The 18,669-nt window shown below is 41.1% G+C and overlaps 1 pseudogene; it reads right to left on the bottom strand.

Moving 5' to 3' along the window:
* Positions 1–17,327: 17,327 nt before the first annotated feature.
* On the bottom strand, positions 17,328–18,339 carry LOC124233981 (vacuolar protein sorting-associated protein 72 homolog; annotated as a pseudogene).
* Positions 18,340–18,669: the final 330 nt, after the last annotated feature.

The raw sequence follows: 18,669 nt of genomic DNA, 5'->3' as shown, positions 1-18,669 counted from the left end.
GGCAATTCTAGCCGACGTAAATACCATGAATGTGAACTGAGAATTGATACCATTTCCTGAAGGCCAGTTAACGTCCATAGCATATGGCAGATTTTTAATCAGAAAGAGTTTGCTGAAAAGCAAAACTCTACAAAATCCTCAGCCTGGATGTTAGGAGGGTCAGAGATGGAGTGACGGCTGATAAGAGACTCAAGACTTCCAGCAATGTGGGACACAGAATACACACAGAATGAAAATGAGTCTCAGAGAATTTGAGTGACTTGCCCAAGCTCACACAGGTCGTAAATGGTGGTGCCAGAGTTAGATCACAGAACGGGTTGACTATAAAGTCACATAGACTACATGTCAGGCTGGGATTAGAGGACTCAGAGGACATCCACCAAATGTTCATTTTCAGGTAACTCAACTATTTCATAAAGCGCAACACGTACTGTTTTAGTTAGGATGTTTTCAGCTGAAAATAGCAGAAAACACGTGTTCCAAGGCTTAAGCACAGAAGTCTGAGGTAAGGCGGCTGCAGCACTGGTTCATTGGTTGCTGTCTGGGAGCCGCTTCTCAGTGCTTCTCGTGGCTTTCTTCCTTGTGGTCAGAAAAAACAGTACCAAGCACCAAATCCTCACTCAGCAGCATCCAAAGCAGGAGAGAAATCTTCTCCCAGTTGAAACCCTTGCTAAGTGAGAAAAGCTTTAGAAGTCCCCCAGCAGGCATTCCCTTACATCTCATCGGTCAGCGTTGGGTTCGACGCTCACACCTAACAACTCGCTGGCAAATGGGAATAGATTACTAACACTGACTTGGACTGATCGTCATTCTCTCCCTCGAGCCAGGAAGAGCCCCACCATCCCTGGGGCACATGCCAACCAATACCTTAGCAAAAAGGGGGCTCACTGGCAGAGAAGGGATAGAGTAGCTGATGGTGGGCAACCGACAGTGTTGCCACATCCACCTCACTGCCTCAGCCACAGAGGTCCCAGAGACTTGCTTTAGGTTCCCTGGACTTTGAGTCTGAGATGCCAGCTCTCAGAGAGAACAGAAGAGCTGTCCAAACCATTGCTCATAACCAGTGGTGATGAATCAACCATGTAATGAAGCAACAATGAAACTAAATGAGAGGGAAAGGAAAACAACTGTAAGTAAAGAAGAATTCTTTTAAGAAGTTATAGTAAAACAAGCAGAACACAAGTGACCGGGGGGGCCAAGAGGCTCTAAATCCAATGAAGGGCTGAATTTCTTACATACGTCTATGCCAACTCTATACCTGCCGGACGGCTTGGCAGAAGAGCTCCTCAAGGTCTGTACACTTGATCTAGGTGTGGTCTGCACATTATAACCCAGACAGAAAACAGGGAAAGTAAGAACAATGTGAAGCTATTTCATCTTATTATATTTAATTAAGTTCAACAAGCACTAAGCATCCACTAACCCTTTTAACACCCCAAGCAATATGCTGAGTTGTGCAGAAGCACCAGGCATGAATCAGACAAGCTTTCTGCCTTCAAGGAGCTTATGATGAATAAATCACAGACTTGTAGAAAAATCTGCTTGAAGCAAATTGGTTTCCTCAATTGACTTTTGGTGAACTTAATTTGGCTAAATGACTTTGGGGAATTGATCTAAAGCAAATTGATCTGCTGCCCGTGTGAGCAACTAACTTCAGAATGTCATAAGTGGTTAAAAGGAATAAGCTGCCTTGAGAGCAGAGAGGAGGGAGGAAAAAGTTGATAAGGGACATTTGAATGTGTCTTGCGGAGTGAGGAGGAGCCTAAAAGACGCAGAGGGAAGAGAAGAGTGTGACACAGGAGTGGCCAAGGACCAGGCCTGTCTTGTGATATCAAATTCCAGGGCTCGAGCAGACACTCCACCCATGCTTCCCCAAACAGATGAGAAAGTATTTTAGTTCCTGCTCTCTTTTCAAAAATGACTCTTCTAGTTGGCCAAAAACAAGCACAAGAATGAGGCCTGTCAAATTAAACCAACCATCTTCTTTTCAGGGGTTCCATGGGACCTGCTGTTTGCCATCCTGTTTGTCAACCTAGACTTCTCCTCTCCGCCCCCACCCCCAACAGTGGAGAGACCATGACTGGCAATCACAGGCACTCAAGAATGTTCTTCAGAACGTCAATCCCTGCCTAGGCCAGTACAAAGGCAGTAACATAGTGAGGCTTTATTATCCCCTCATTTCCCCAGTTTGAAGAAAGCTCTTCGTGATCCAGGTCTAGGATTCCTCTTCCCAGTTTCTTGTTGGAGTCATAAAACAACTCTCTCTTAAAAAGAACATGCCCTTTAAAGAGAAAAACAGTCCGCTCCAAGTTATTCAAACCAAGTTTACCTTCTCTGGCCATTTTTCAGAGGAGGCTATGTGGTGACCAAATTCGCTAGCCAGATGGCTAAGGTTTCAGAACATCCGGCAGTTTATCATGTCACTCAAGTGTATCGTTTTTTTCTAAATACTTTTTCTTTTCTTTTTCTCTGTTTCTCTCTACATTGGAGCCTCCACCCATGAAATTGAAAGATTTCTAGTAGAAATTCCTTTGTTGCATCAGCTTTGGAAATATGGATTACAGTATTCTGTGAAAAACATTTATTACCCTGAACTGTGACTCAGACATTGTTGCATTTCTGGGGTTATAGATTTTCTTTCAGCTAAACTAAGGCTCTAAGTCACAGTGACAGTTGTAATGTGTGTAATACCACAGTACCAGATTCTATTACACACATATTTTTGCTGGAGGTTTACGATGTTAAAAATATTTCTTCTTTTTTCCAATACCTTTCTGTACCTGTTGTGTAAATATATTAGAACCTATAACGCCAAAGTCAATTTCCAGATGAAATGTGCACGACAACAGTAGTTTGTCCTTTAAAGAAAAAAAGGCGGGGGGGGGGGGGACTACTGCATACAAGTTAATGATATTCAAGCACAGTATTGAATTGTAATAAAAGATGAATGAGAGAAAGTGTGTGTCATTGTGAGGGATGGAGAAGGTTACAGAAAGCTGAGGCCAAGAAAGGATTTATCATGGATGTTGCTGCAGGCATTGTGTTGAAAAATCTGCAGACTTATTTGCAAGTGTATTTTATGGGAAAATAGAGCAGTCTACTGAGGAAAGAATTTCTAAAGATTATCTTTTATACGAGATTAAGATAAAACTTAAGAAATATGTGAGAGAAATCTCAACTGATTCTTAAGGGGGTGGAACTTCATCAGTGGGCCCTGTCAATTCCATAGATGCAGGAAGAGGTCTTTGTTAAAGCGCCGTTGCTACTATAATTTTTCAAGGTAGGTAAGAAAGGGTGCACATCAAGAATGAAGTGGACTTAATTAGCACACCCGCTTGCAAAGACTAATCCATTAGACAGTCTTGCCAACAAATCCTTCCACTTTTCTTTAGAATTCAGATTTTATTTAACACTCACAGCAGTTCTGCTGGGGTATATAACCATATTTCTGTCTTTCTCCTAAAAGAATCCAGTGTGACTAATGCTTTTATAGAGAAAAAAATCTGATAGCAGTTGACTAAATCATCTGAGGTAGAAAGTGGGAAGATAACAAGACCAGACATATTTAAAAATTCCTTCTATTGACTAAGGTTTAACTTCTTGCACTTTTTTGTAACCTGCTTCACCAATAATAAAAAGCAAAATTAACCGAGTTTCACTTTATCTTCCCTTCCATAGCGTCTACCTTCATGCAGAAGTGGTAAGCAATAAAATGATCTGAAGGAGACAGAATGAGAAGAACCGGGAGATAGATCAACCCAACCAGCTCCCTATTCCTCCGTGAGTGATAATATTCACCTCAGAGTCTGTTTTCCTCTGTGATAGAAAGAGTAATTGTGATTTCATCAAGTTGCAGTTCACTCAGTCATTACTGAAAGAAAACCTTGAGACTGCATGAGTTTTTGTTTGGTTGTGGTATCGTTCCTTGTTTTGTTTGTAGGGGGAAGCTGGTGTCTCACTGTCTTGTTTCAAATGTAAATCTAGAACTCAGTAAAAAGAAAAATATTAAAATTCCTGTCAGTAATAAGTATCTAGTACCCTAAAAATATTTATACACTTTGATCTAGTAATTCTACTTCTGTGAATCCCTCCACAGAAAATGATCTAAAATGCAAAAAGACTTACGCTCAAATATTTTATATGCGGACTAGTTCCAATACCAAAGAAAGAAATGAGTCTTTTAGTTACCAACTCAATAGCCAAGTTTCTCTTCTTATCCCCTCGATAGTTTGTTTAGGTGGCAGTGGCCCAACCCAGGAGTAACTCATGGCAGTGATTAGTCCAAGAACGAGCATGAGATCCAGTTCCGGTGGAGGAGATGTAAGGGAAAGGCTCTTCAGAGGGATTCCCAAAGGAGAACTACTAAGTCAAAGGATATTAATATTTTTAAGGCTCTTAATGTTTGGCAAAGTTTTCCTCTCTTCTCCCCCCAAGAAAAAGCACACTTTTAAAAAATCCCTTTTCTACCTTCCCTCTTGCTTCCTGCTTGATTCAACATATAGAGACATGAAGTTTGGAACGGTGGCAGCCACCTTGAAGCTATTATGGAAAGTCCTAATGAATCACAGAGATATCAGTCTGTCACTGTGATCAACCCTGGAACCATCTACTTTCAGGCATTTCAAAAGCATTCTATGGGAGCTACATCTGTGTAATAAAATATTATAGTTTTTCAAAATGATGCTTATAAAGTTTTTTGACATCATGGGAAAGCTTATGATATAACATTAAGTAAAAGAACTGCAGATTACAAATCTGAGCTTAGAATACAGTATCAGCCATGTACAAACATGCATAGAAAAAGCTGGAAATGAACAACACAAAATGTTTGGAGTATTTGCCTCTAGATCATGGAATCTTAAGCCACTTGTCTCTCTGCTTCTTAGTGTTTTTCACTATTTTCCAAATTTTATGCAATCAGTATATATTGCTTTTACTATCGGAAGACAAAAGGTCAAACAGAAAAGACTCCTATGAATTCAGAGAGTTAAACTGAGAAATTATATACCAACTCAAAATAATACATAGGGCAAATATGGCCAAGTATCATTTTCTAGCCTAAGGGACACGAATTCTGATGACCTCTAAGGCCCTCACTTATCTTTGTAGCCAGAGGTGGGGGAAAACTGTTGTATTAAATGCAATCTCTGATAACTAGAAACAATCAAAACTTTTTCTTTTAGAAAAATAAAACTGATTTTATTATTTTTACAAAAGTAACTCTTGCTCATTGTAAAAAGAAAAAAAGAAAAAGAAAATACTTGACAAAAATAAAATATATTTAGAAGTAAAAGCTCCCCACCACACCAGTCCTTGGAAGTAACCACCATTAACAGATCAGTGTGCATTTTCTCAAACATTCCGCTGGGCATATACAAACTTTTTAAAACAAATATGAACTCTTACTGTGTGCGCTCTTACAAAAGTTGCATTTTTTTCTCCTTGGCATTATATTCTGGACTTTTTTTTTATGTCTATATGTAAGATGACCTCAGTCTTTGTAATGGCAGCATGGCATTCTATTGAATGGGAGTACCATAAGTTGTTTAATGGACATTGTGGTTGTTTAGAATTTTTCTCTAACCTGAGGTTTGAAGGGACTATCAATAATACTCTTCATTTTCCTATTGAATTTCAGAATAATTGAGAGATAAAGACAGGATTCAGATATAGAGATCAAATATCACTTTCATTACTGAGTAAGTGGATTCTGGAGAACATGGCTTAGGTGTGAGAGTCAAATGAGTCTGCTACTAAGATCCCCACCACCAGCAGCATTTAACTTAACCCCAGCACGGCAGGTTGCCCCACAGGGCCAGAGCTCACCTCATGACCAAGAGCAGGTGAGAGCACAAGCCCCCGAAGGCAGGCGCATCCAAGCGAAGGAAAAGGGAGGCCGTAGCCAAGCAGAAAACGCTCAGCTCTGTCCCAAACACACAGGTAAGAGCAGCCCGTCCTCCCCAGGGTTGATGCAAGTGAGGAGATGGGGCAAAGGGCCAGGAACCTTAGTCTGAGAGAGTCCCCTCCACCTGGAACATGAAGCCAGGAGAAAGGATGCCTCTGCCCTCGCTATCCCAAACTATGGCAATTACAATGAATATCTTTGTACAAATAAGTTTTCACTATTATTTGAGTACTGCTGTAAAAAAAATTCCTAGATCGCCAAATCAAATAATAGGTCTATTTAAAATCAAGAAAGGAATTCCAAAATACCCTCCAAAAGGTAGTATCAATTTGCACTCCTACTAACAGAATATGAGTGTTTATTTTGCCCCTCCTAGCCAACTATCCTCAATATGTTTAATCTTATTATACAACAGATTGTTACGATTTACATGCCTTTGTCTACCGACAAAGTTGAGAGCGTTTTCATAAATTTACTGGGCATTTATATTTATATTTCTTCTTCTGTGGCTGCCTACTCAGGAACAGGTAATTTTTTTGTTTTGTTTTGTTTTTTGTTTTTTACCCTCTATGTGGCTTTTATTGTAACTAATTTTGGACCCAGAGAGGGAACAAATTTAAATTGAAAAGACAATTAAATCTTCAAGCATCATTATCTTTCCAAGAAGCATTTGGATTTTATTATTTTTTTATTGAAGTAATATTGATTTATTATATTATATAAATTTCAGGCACACAGCATTATACTTCACCTTCTGTAGAGACCACATCGTGTTCACCAACAAAGTCTCGTTGCCATCCAATGCACTTGTTTTTTCAGCAGTGATGTTCCATCGGTTTGCACCTCCCACTTCTCTTGCCCAGTCCTCTTGCAAACAACTGTACACACTTATGAGATGTTCAGATGGGGTTAGAGGTGGCACCTCTGGGAATGAATTCAGGTTTTCCTGGAAATATAAGCCAAGCAAACCTATTCTTTTGGCTTCTATAAAACCATGTTCTAGTAAAATTATTTAAACAGTCTGGACACAACTACAATATTAAAAGCCAAAATATTACTAGGAGTCAAGAGGTCATATTTGAGGCCTAGCTCTGCCATTTAATAATCTGAGTTACTTGGGGCAATCCACTAAATCTCTCCGAGTTCTAGTGGCTTCTTCTATCAGATAGCAGTAGAATGAGATGAACTAGGTCAGTAGTTTTCAAGATTTCTTTTTAGTAGTAGAACTCTCATATGAGTACAAAATGTACAAGAGAAAAGGGGCTGACCCAGTGGCACAGCAGTTAAAGCTCTTACATTCCGCTTTGGTGGCCCGGGGTTTGCCGGTTTGGATCCCAGGCACAGACCTACGTACCACTTGTCAAGCCATGCTGTGGCGGGCATCCCGCACATAAAGTAGAGTAAGATGGGCACAGATGTTAGCTCAGGGCCAGTCTTCCTCAGCAAAAAGAGGAGGATTGGTGGCAGATGTTAGCTCAGGGCTAATCTTCCTCAAAAAAAAAAAAAAGTACAAGAGAAAAAGTCAGAGTGACTCTGTTTGAAGCCAGGATAGGAGACCTCCAAACCTCAGCAACATGGCCTCCAGCTTGTCCCCTGCAGTGGCCCCTGAGATACTCCCCATGGAATTCTTAGAACCCCATCAGACCCAGCTTGAACACCACTGAGCTCAGAAGGACTATAAAGTACCTCCCAGTGCTAATCTAGACAGAGTCAGGATTTAAATGAATGGAGATTCTGAATCACTCTAGTATATAAGCAAGTGCTTCTATATTTTCTAAGAGCCTATTTAATTTTGGTGTGTGTCTAAACTTGAAGATGTTAGTAAAAACTGACACAAATAGCATTAGCGTCTGCAACAGGATGACTCTGTTAGAATGGACTCTAGGAACCCTTGAACCCCTAACACACTTAGAGTTGGGAGAATATCTGAGATCACTTTTTTATAAGATCACCTTGTGGAGACCATAGGACCAAGCCTCGCCTGTAGGTAAGGGTGATTTTTCCTCTTGATGGGATTGGTCATTTATATTGTTGATTGTCTTGAGAAGACATCAACCCAAGAGCAGAAAATAAGGACTTTGGGAAGCAGCCTTAAATCAGGCGAGGAAAAGTATCCCCAGGACTGGCTACATAACTTGCGGAGCTCAGGCCAAAATGAAAATGCAGGGCCCCTTATGCAACAATTATTAAGAATTTCAAGATGGCAAAAGCAGAACATGAAACCAAGTGTGAGGTGATTCTGAGGGTGAGACCTTATGTAAGCGCACAGGTGGCTCTCGCGCCCATGAAGCTGGGCTGGGTATCACCTCCCTTGGGTCTAAGGTGAATCTGGCCCAGACTCTGAGGGATAGGAAAGCCTGAGGCATGTCTGGTATGGGCATGAATGAAGGGAAGTTAAGTTGACCCCAGCCTCAGAAGGGATCGGGAGCAAGAGAGCGAACTGTAGGAAACCTGGTCCTGGCCTATTAAGGAGGTAAGTAAATTATTCTCTGTATGTCACCATCTTTTCACTATCCAGGAACCTTCGGTGAATCGCCTTACAACAGACCCTTCTTATGCTTTGGACTTTTGGAAAAGAGCTTCACGGAACAGCCAAAGGAAGACCCCAGCTTCCTCTCCAGGGGCCTCATGGTGGGTCACAGAAGGGGACAGTTGTGCCTCGCAGGAGAGGGTGACCACCGGCAAATAACCACAGAACAAACATGCTAAGGGCCGTGAGAGATCTCCATCAAGTGCTGTGCAAACGCTGACGCGAGAGCGGTGGTTTCCTCCCGGGAAGCAGTCCGGGAAAATTAATCCGCAGAGAGGAGGTGACATTGGAAGGACCCTTGAAGAAGGCATGGGCGGCAGCCGGTGGGGAGCATCACGAGATGAGGGACGAGTAAATTGTCATAGACAAACATGCTCTGCTGTGGCCTTGGCTTTAGGTATTTCAAAACTACCCACAGAAGTTTGCCCGGTCCTGACTTTGATGTGAGATTGTCTTTGTTCTGATTTTGGGGAAATTACTTATTCACTAACTGATGGTGTATTAGTGGAACAGTGTGTTTTTAGAGAACTTGTGAAGATATTTTTCAGAATTTATGTCAGATACCCACTAGGCCCCAAGAATCACCTATGTAGGCTAACGGCAAATGGCTTCACCCTCAGTGGGCCTGAACGATTCAGTTGACACTATTTTTGTTGAATTTCCCAAATTCCACCGAAGTTTTAAGTAAATACATGTGTGTGTTTGTGTATACCTGTGTGTGTGTTTATATACATCTTCAACGAATAAACACTATAGGCAATTAAAACACACAAAGCATCACAGCATAGCAACACCTGTACTCCTAACGTCAGCTATAACTTTGTGTTTTGTTCCTGAGTCCATCTCAGCTGTCTCTGTTTTCACCCATACAAACCCAGACAAGTAACATTTCTATTAGAGTTGCCCCCAAAAGAATACACACACGCTAAAAATTAAGTGAGCAACGCAGGCTTGGCTAACACTTTGTGGGGGAAGGTGGAAAAGGAAGGTTACCTCACTCACCCCAAACAAACAACACAGCACTTTCTCTTCCCAAGGTCTTTGCTGGGCTCCAGCCAGCTCTCCGGGCTTCCCTCACTCCCTTCCACACATGGCCCAGTTTCCTGGCTCCTCTCAGCCCCTGCCCCACCCCCAGCTCTCAATTCCTTACCCTTTTATTATGCTGAGCAACTCCATTCTGTCCCATCTCTTATTCCAAATTAACACGTCCAGACTCGCAACAGGATCCATGTTTCTTAGAAGTTAGATTAATGACCACGGGCAGGCCCATCTCCATCTCCCTGTCTTGGGCCTCTGCCTAAAATGCTTCCGCACCGTCTCTGCCTAACAAAATCTCACCTATCTGCCAGTTACATATGTTTTTTCTTATTTGACTTTGTCTATTTTTTATCCTTATTTGTCTGCAATGAATATGTATTGCTTATGTTACTTTTAAAGATTTTTAATTTTTAAAAAATATTTAGCCCAATTTTCAAAACACCGTTTAAATTTTCCTTCCACCATAATTATCTCAGATGGGAGAAATGTTAATAATAATAGCTAACATTTGTTACACGCTTACAATGAGCCCATCTCTGTGTTACGTGTTTATATATAAATATATTGTCTCATTTACCCTTCACAGCTACCCAGTAAGATGTTCCCAACCTACAGATTAGAAAACCGACGCTCTGAGAGGTGATGTTATGAAACTTACACAGTTCTCACTGCTGGCAGGTGTCAGAGCTGGGGTGTGAACCCAGCTGATCCCCCAGTCTCTGCCCTTAACAGCCACTTGCCTTGAGCTGATCCAGAAGGCAAGAGCCAAGGGCTGCCTCATATTGTAGATCATTGTATATTTGTCATTTCTCCTTCTACATTATAACTTCCTTGAAAACATTTTGGTGTTTTTCAGAGCGTCTAGCAAAATTCTGCACATAATAAACATATTTACTTTTCCAGATAAGAAAAGGAAGGCCCAGAGAGATTAAGCAACTTGCCAAAGTCACACAGCCATTCTGTGACAGAGCTGGGATTGGACATCAGTGAGTCCTGATTAGGCCCTAGTAACTTTCCACCACACACGCTGTCAGGGTGTGACATGTATTTATGGAATGAATTTATTTCTGGGGTTCTCTTTAGCTGAGCCCCGTTAAGCCATATGACTCGGTCATAATTACAAATCAGTGTGAATATTAATAATTATCGGAAATCTAAATTACGATTTGATAACTCCGTTTTTTCAGGTAGGTTAGGTTGGCTAGATAAGAATTAATGCTTAATACAATAGAGTTCTCTGCCAATGTTCATTTTATTAACGCAAAATAATTTTAAAACATTGCAAAAATAATGTCTGCATTAGTGGAAACAGGTGTTACAAGAAAGATTTGCTTAATTAAATTGAGTATCAGATGTTTATTAGAACACACATGAGCACACATGTTTAATCAAAGAATACCTAAATTAAAGTACTTTATATGTGTACATAGTTTATGACTGATATTGTTGAAAAGTTATATTTTTAAAATTTATCCACACTCAGAAAAAAAACTACTGAATGGTATAAATCTGTTTGCCACAGAAACTAAGGCTTAACTTCCTTTACCAGAAGCAGCTGGAAACCCTGACCCTGGCCTGGGAGCCCCCACCCAAACCTTGGACATCGACAAGCCAAGTTACCAGAATCATGTAGAATGTCCACTTGGGGCAAATATGTGCGTGAATAGAAAGAAAACTTTTTGATGTTTAAAAAAATTACACAAGTAACACATCTTCAGTATTTTGAAAACTCAGTGAAGAAAGAAAAACAAAATTAGCCACAATCCCATCACCAAGTAATAATCATCATAAACACATTTATGTATCTCCTTCCAGACTTTTCTCTATGTATATAGAATGTATATTTTTTCACAAAAGTGAGATTAGACTTTACACACTGTTCAATAAACTTCCTGTTTTGCTTAACAATTGTTAACACCTTTATGTAATGGTAAGTTTACAAATGCATTACTGTTCAATGTCCACGTGGTATACCATTGTAGATTCGCACTATTATTGGAAATAGGTGTAGACACATGACTACAAGACATAGGCATCAGATGGTCTCTCTGGAGGCTCTGGGCTGAGATTTTGGGGCGAGACATTGTAACACATGCTCTTGTTGCCCCACTTTGTTTGGGTCCGCTTCTCTGTTCTCCTGCAGCTGCAGTGGACAGTTCTCTATAACAACTCAGAGGGTCCCCGTTGGGATTGAAGCCAAGTTACCCACAGCTGACTACATTCCTGACATTTGAGAGGAGTCATAGGTTCAGTCCATTAACAGAATGCATTCCTGTTACTAATCTCTCCCACATGGAGAACAGATGGTACCACAAACGTTACCCACCCCGTGAAGGCACCTGTAAATTCAGTCAGCATCCACCTTAGATAGCAAGGGGTCCGTCTCTTTCTGGTCTCCACCTCTCTTCTCCTCCCACTTGGATCCCCTCAGGCTTTCCCACCTCTCTATTCTGCCCCCAGGGCCCCATCTCCAACTTGGTGAAGATTAAAGCTATGAATGGAGCTCCTGACTCCATCCAGGGAAGGAGCATCAGGTCCTAAGGAAGCTTTAGATCTTTTATAACAATCATTGGATGTTACTCAGAGTAGAAAATCTACAAAGGAAACAGACCTTTCTCACGATACCATTGGCCATATCCCCAGCCCTGCAATTCCCATCCTTCAGTTCCGGTCCTCGTCTTACTCGTTCACTAAGTCTTCTCCTATTAACTTAATGTTTCTCACTTCTTAAAACTTTAAGAAATGAGGCTGCATATGCAATAAGATCCACAAAATCATGGGTTATGCTGGTTATATTTTTCCAAATAATTATTATAACAAACACACCACTATTAAAATAAGAACTGTTCATCCATGTGCCCCCTGAAATCATCCTGGTGGTACACCTGCCACAACTTGAAAAACACTATTGAGCAAATAAAAACCACAGATGCAAAATTTTCAGGCTCTGTTGTTTACTAAAGTCTGCAGGCAGGAGGAAGAAAGCAACACTCACAGCAGTGTTTCAACACCCCACTCTCCTTAGTAGCTTGAAATAACATTCTTTTATACATCTTTATGGGGAACAAATATGCAGAACTAGCTTAGTGGCTTGAATAAGCCATATAAGGGGTCTTTTCCAAGAACTGTTTTTCTTTGTAGTCAAAGGTCTCTTGGATTCAGAGGACCTGTGGAGAGAGGTCTCTCACGACCAAGGGGATCAGGTACGTCTAGTTGACGTGGGGAAGCGGAGTCTTCCTCAGCTCACAGCTTTACTTGTCACTGCATTATTATTCCAGCAAAATCTCTGTATTCTCCCCTCCTTTGTCCTGCCAAAGATCTTGTCCCTACCAGGAGAAGGGAAGGAGGTAGGACAAGAAAGAAAAGGAAAGGGATAAGGAAATCCCATGCTGCCACATATGAATTGCCTGGTCTCAGTCAGTCCCCATGACTTATTGCTTCTTGGTTTGCAGAACAGAAAATGCTACCAACACACAGAATCCTGGCCATACTGTGATATTGAAACAGAGTTCAGACGAAGCCCAATGGCAGCCTTTGAAAGAAGGGACCCGACTCCTCTCTGATGACTGACAGACATTGCATCGAAAGCAAATGACTGATCTAGGGAGGAATGACCTCCCAGGATGCTCCATCAAATTAGTAAGACAACGTGCTGCCACTCAGTGCCTCAGCCTCCAACTTCCAGAGGCACCATTGCTCTGCCATGTCTAGCAATCAGGTGTCTCATGTATTTCAAAAGAATTGGCTAGACAGAAAACAAAGTGAATTTTTTTTATCTATTAAGCATGTAACGTCACCTAAAATTTGTGATTTTTTATGATTAGAAATGTAGTAGATAATGTAGGGATTTAAATTTTTTTTTGACTTTTTTTTTGAGGAAGATTAGCCCTGAGCTAACATCTGTCGCCAATCCTCCTCTTTTTGCTGAAGAAGACTGACCCTGAGCTAACATCCGTGCCCATCTTCCTCTACTTTATATGTGGAACGCCTCCCACAGCATGGCTTGACAAACTACGCAGAGGTCCGCACCCAGGATCCTAAGCAGCAAACCCTGGACCGCCAAAGTGGAACATGCAAACTTAATCGTTGCACCACCAGGCTGGCCCCCAAATTTAAATTTTTCATTTTTAGATTTTTTAAATTTGAAAGGTATAAAGGACAAGAAAAAAAATAATACCCAAAGCTAATATTATGGCTACTATTTTAATATTCTCTCCAGTTTCTTTCTGTGCACTTTCACACCCTTAAAAGCATACCATATATTCAATGTTTATAAATATTTTAGTAGAAATATTTAATATTCCTTGTTATAATAGTATGATATGTTCATCAGAGAGAACATAAGAAATAAAGATGAAAAATAAAAATAGGGGCCAGCCCCACAGCCTAGTAGTTAAGTTTAATACACTCTGCTTCGACAGCCTGGGTTCACGGTTTCAGATCCCGGACACGGACCTGCACCATTAATCAGCCATGCTGTGATGGGGACCCACATGTAAAGTGGAGGAAGATTGGCACAGTCGTTAGCTCACAGCTAATCTTCCTCAAGCAGAAAAGAGGAAGATTGGCAACAGATGTTATCTCAGGGCCAATCTTCCTCAGCAAAAAATAAATTAAAAAAATAAAAATAACCATTCCTGATCCCACCACCCCAAGACAACAATCGTTTGTATCTTTATTATTTTAAGCACAGCTTTTTTATCCTGACTCATTTACTTAACTTTCTATTCAAGCATTAAAAATTTTTTGCAAACATCATTTGGTTGAGGGGAGGTCATAATTAACATTTTTTTAAGTTAGGCTTATTGAAGTAGAATTTATATATAGCAAAATTCACTATTTTTAGGTGTGCCATGTGATGAGCTTTGACAGACAGACACAGTCAAGTAACCACCACCCAAATCAAGACATGTTTCATCAATATTTCCATCACTCCAGAAAGTTCCTTCATGCCCTTTATCTAAAGGTAAGGATCATTTTTTTTTTTTTTTTGAGGAAGATTAGCCCTGAGCTAACATCTGCTGCCAATCCTCCTCTTTTTACTGAGGAAGCCTGGCCCTGAGCTAACATCTGTGCCCATATTCCTCTACTTTATATGTGGGATGCCTACCACAGCATGGCTTGCCACGTGGGGGCATGTCCACACCCAGGATCTGAACTGGCGAACCCTGGGCCGTCAAGAAGTGAACGTGAGCACTTAACCACTGCGCTACCGGGCCGGCCCCAAGGTAAAGATCCTTTTTAACAGCTGCAAAATATTCTGTTTTGCATCTATACCACAATTCACTGTTGTTCCTAGTTTTTAGCTATGAACAATCATGCAATTAGCATCATTGTGAATAACCTTTATTTACATTTTAGATTATTTCTTTAGGACAATCCCCAGAAGTAGGATCACTGGGTCAAAGGTTTTTTAATGTAAGGCTCTTAATATGTACTTCCTATATGCTTTCCAAAACGGTGTTACCACTTTACACTTCTACCACCAGGATATGAAGGACCTGCTTCACACCTACCACGCCAGTATAGAATATCCTCATTCTGCCACTGGGAAAAATATGTGAAAATGGTACTACATGCATTAAATTTGGTTGTTTTTAACTTATCAGTGAAGTTGAACATTTTTAAAGGTTTATTAGCCATTTGTAGATCTTTGGTGAATTAACTTTATCCTTGATTATAGTCTTAATTTCTAATTGCTGGCTGTTAAGAGTTTCATATGCTCAGGTTATTAACCCTTTGTCATTCAATTATTGTAAATATTTTCTCTAAAAAATAAGTTCTCTTATATGTCTTCAAGTTTTAAATATATTTTAAAATTATAGTTTTTATTTTATAAGATCAATTACATTGATCTTTTCCTTTGTGATCAAGAAATTAAATCTAATTCCTGCATTCCCTGTATAATGCTGTGACCATGCAGAAGTTATAGGACAGGCTTTTTCAATTGTATTTAATTTTGTTATTTTCCATAATGGAGATTTGTCAAATATTTTTCGATGTATGACTTAATTTGTACATCTTTATAAGTCTTTTTGAAGTAAATTAACAAATTGGAACAAAATTTTTCTGTCAGATTTTGTATTCAGTTGTATTTTTTTAATAGAATTTGCATTAAGAGACTAAAAACACAAGCCACAGCCTGGGAGAAATATTCGCAAAACTCATATTGATAAATGACTTGTATCCAAAATATATTAAAAACTGTGAAACTGAGGAATAGGGGCCGGGCCAGTGGTATAGTGGTTAAGTTTGCGTGCTCCACTTTGGCAGCCCAGGGTCTGCAGGTTCAGATCCCAGATGCAGACCTACACAGCACTCATCAAGCCACACTGTGGCGGCATCCCACATACAAAGTAGAGGAAGATTGGCATGGATGTTAGCTCAGGGACCATCTTCCTCAAGGAAAAAGAAGAAGATTGGCAACAGATGCTAGCTCAGGGCTGATCTTCCCCACAAAAAAAGAAAAAAAAAAAACCCAAGGAATAAGAAAACAAACCACTCAATTTAAAAGTGGGCTAAAGATCTGAAGAGATACTTCACGAAAGAAGACATAGAGATGGCAAATAAACATATGAAAAGATGCTCAACATCATATTTCATTAGGGAATTACAAATTAAAACAAGATGTCACTACAGACCTGTTAGAATGGCTAAATCCAAACACTGACAACATCAAATGTTGACAAGGATGTGGAGCAAGAGGAACTCTCATTCATTGCCGGTGGAAATGTAAAACGGGGCAGCCATTCTGGAAGATGGTTGGGCAGTTTCTTACAAAGCAAACATAGTCTTACCATATGATCCAGCCATCTTCCTCCTGGGTATTTTCCCAAGTGAATTGAAAACTTATGTCTATAAAAACCTGCACATAAATGTTTATATCAGCTTTATTCAACATTCCCCAAAATTGGAAGCGACCAAGACGTCCTCAATAGATAAATGGATAGACAATCTGTAGTACACATAGTCAAGGGGATATTTTTCAGCAATAAATAGAAATGAATCATTAAGCCACAAAAAGACACAGAGGAACCTTAAATGCATATTGCTAAGTGAAAGAAGTCAGCCTGAAGAGGCTACATACTGTGTCATTCCAATACATAACATTCTGGAAAAGGCAAAACTTTAAAGACAGTGAAAGGATCAGTGGTTGCCAGGGGTTCAAGGGAAGGGGGTGAGGGGTAAATAGGTAGATCACAGGGGATTTTTAGGGCAGTGAAACTGTTCTGTATGATACTATAACGCAGGATATGTGACATTAAGCATTTGGCAAAGCCCATGGAATGTACGACACAAAGAGTGAACCCTAATGTAAACTATGGACTTTTAGTTAGTACTAATGTATCAACATTGGCTCGTCAATTGTAACAAATGTCCCACACCAACACAAGGCGCTACTTAAAGAGGAAACTCTTGTGGATATGGGGAAAATATATGGAAACTCTCCATATTTTCTGTTCAATTTTCCTGTCAACCTAAAACTGCCCTAAGAAATAAAATATATTAATTACATATATAGAATTTCCATATATGCAAAGCAAAGATATATGTAAGTTAAGCGCTCCCTACAAAAAAGAATCACTCTCTGAAAGAGCTCAATAACAGCAAATAGATGAATAAGAGAGAGTAAGGAAGTGAGAGAGAGAAAGAGAGAGAGGCATTTTATTCTATTAGATTAAAAAACACAAACAAAACCAGTAGGAACTAGGAGAAATGATGGGGGAAGAGATACAGAACAGGTTGGGCAAAGATCAGAGATGACAAAGGAGAGAAGCAGGTAGCAGAGGGGGAACATCAGTCAAGGGGCCCGAATTGGGGCAGGAAACGGATTTCTAAGGACTAGACGTCTCCTCACTTGATGACAATTTTCTGGCAAAAGGCTGGGAGCCCAGAGCCAGGGACTGCAGCAGGTGGAGGTGGCAGGCCAGAGCCCAGGGCTGAGGCAGTGGCGGCAGTCCATGGGCGCTGATGCACTTCTTGCGGAACTCAAGGATGATCTTGAAGGCTCCAGCAGCGGCGTAGGATATATCTCTAACTGGATCCCAGTATAGGGCTGGGCAATGGGCCACTGGGCAGACTCTCAGAACAGGGACCTTTGGGGGCCACCCTTGGAGGACTATTCTTCAAATGTGGCATCATCACTAAAAGTGATGAAGGTACATGAGCAGCGAGCAGTGGGGAAGATGGATCCAGTCTCAGCACAGAAGTCAACGCCGAGGCAGTGGGAGCAGGATGAAGTCCTCCACCAACGTCCTCTTCCTTGGTGCCCAGCTCCCCAGCAAGCAGCGCTGTCACTGAGTAACACGTGATTATGGGCCCTGGGCACTTCTGCTTCTCTTGAACCAGCCTCGAGCTACTCACACGTCTCCAGTGAAGGTGAGTTGAGCTCCTCTGTTATCGTGGCCTCCCTGAGCAGTCCCTCCTGGGTCAATGGCCACTCACAGCAGGACCCCTTGGCCACCGTGACTGGCCCTGCCTCTCCAGTACCTGAAGGAACGTTTGTCGTGTATGCTCAGCTGTAGACTAACGTGTGACTTGGACTGTCAGAGCCATCCTCCTGTGGCAGTGGTCCTGAGAGCTGCCAGAGGGCAGGGACCTTTGAAGGCCTCAATCTCTTGGGAGGCCCCTTATAGGCTCTGGGGACCACTCGGCATTTCCTTCTTGGCTCTTCTGCTTCTCCGTGACTGGATGATCCCTTCATCGATGTCAAAGCCAAGGTCCTTGTCCTTGTCCTCTGTGTCTGACTGTGCCCTTGACGTTCCACACCTCCAGATTCCTCTGTGAAACACGCAGAAGTCGTCTGGTAGAACTCCTCCTCCTCCTCCGCCTCCAGGAGCCCAGAGAGCCAGTTCCTCAAAGTCATATCACCTACCCTACCGAGACTGTGCCACCGCCAGCGGCCCCTCCCCCTGCGTGGTTCTTAGCGCTCAGTCCTCCATACCACCACCTGTTGGTATAGACAGAGGGGCTTTGAAGCCAGCTTGATCTGGACTTCAATTCTCTTTCTCCACTTACTGTGTGAATTTGGAAAGTTATTTCAAATTCCTTAGCTTCAGTTTCCTTATGTATAAAGTAAAATTAAAACTACCTAAGAGAAATACCTTGAGTATAATAAAAATAATATGTGTGAAAGGCTTAGAATCCACTCTAAATGAAGGATGCGACTGATCAATTAACTACTATTAAGTATTAG

This window comes from Equus quagga, chromosome 2 (genome assembly GCF_021613505.1).
Source record: "Equus quagga isolate Etosha38 chromosome 2, UCLA_HA_Equagga_1.0, whole genome shotgun sequence".
In the NCBI taxonomy this organism is placed as follows: Eukaryota; Metazoa; Chordata; class Mammalia; order Perissodactyla; family Equidae; genus Equus; species Equus quagga.
This window is presented reverse-complemented; position numbering and strand designations above follow the sequence as displayed.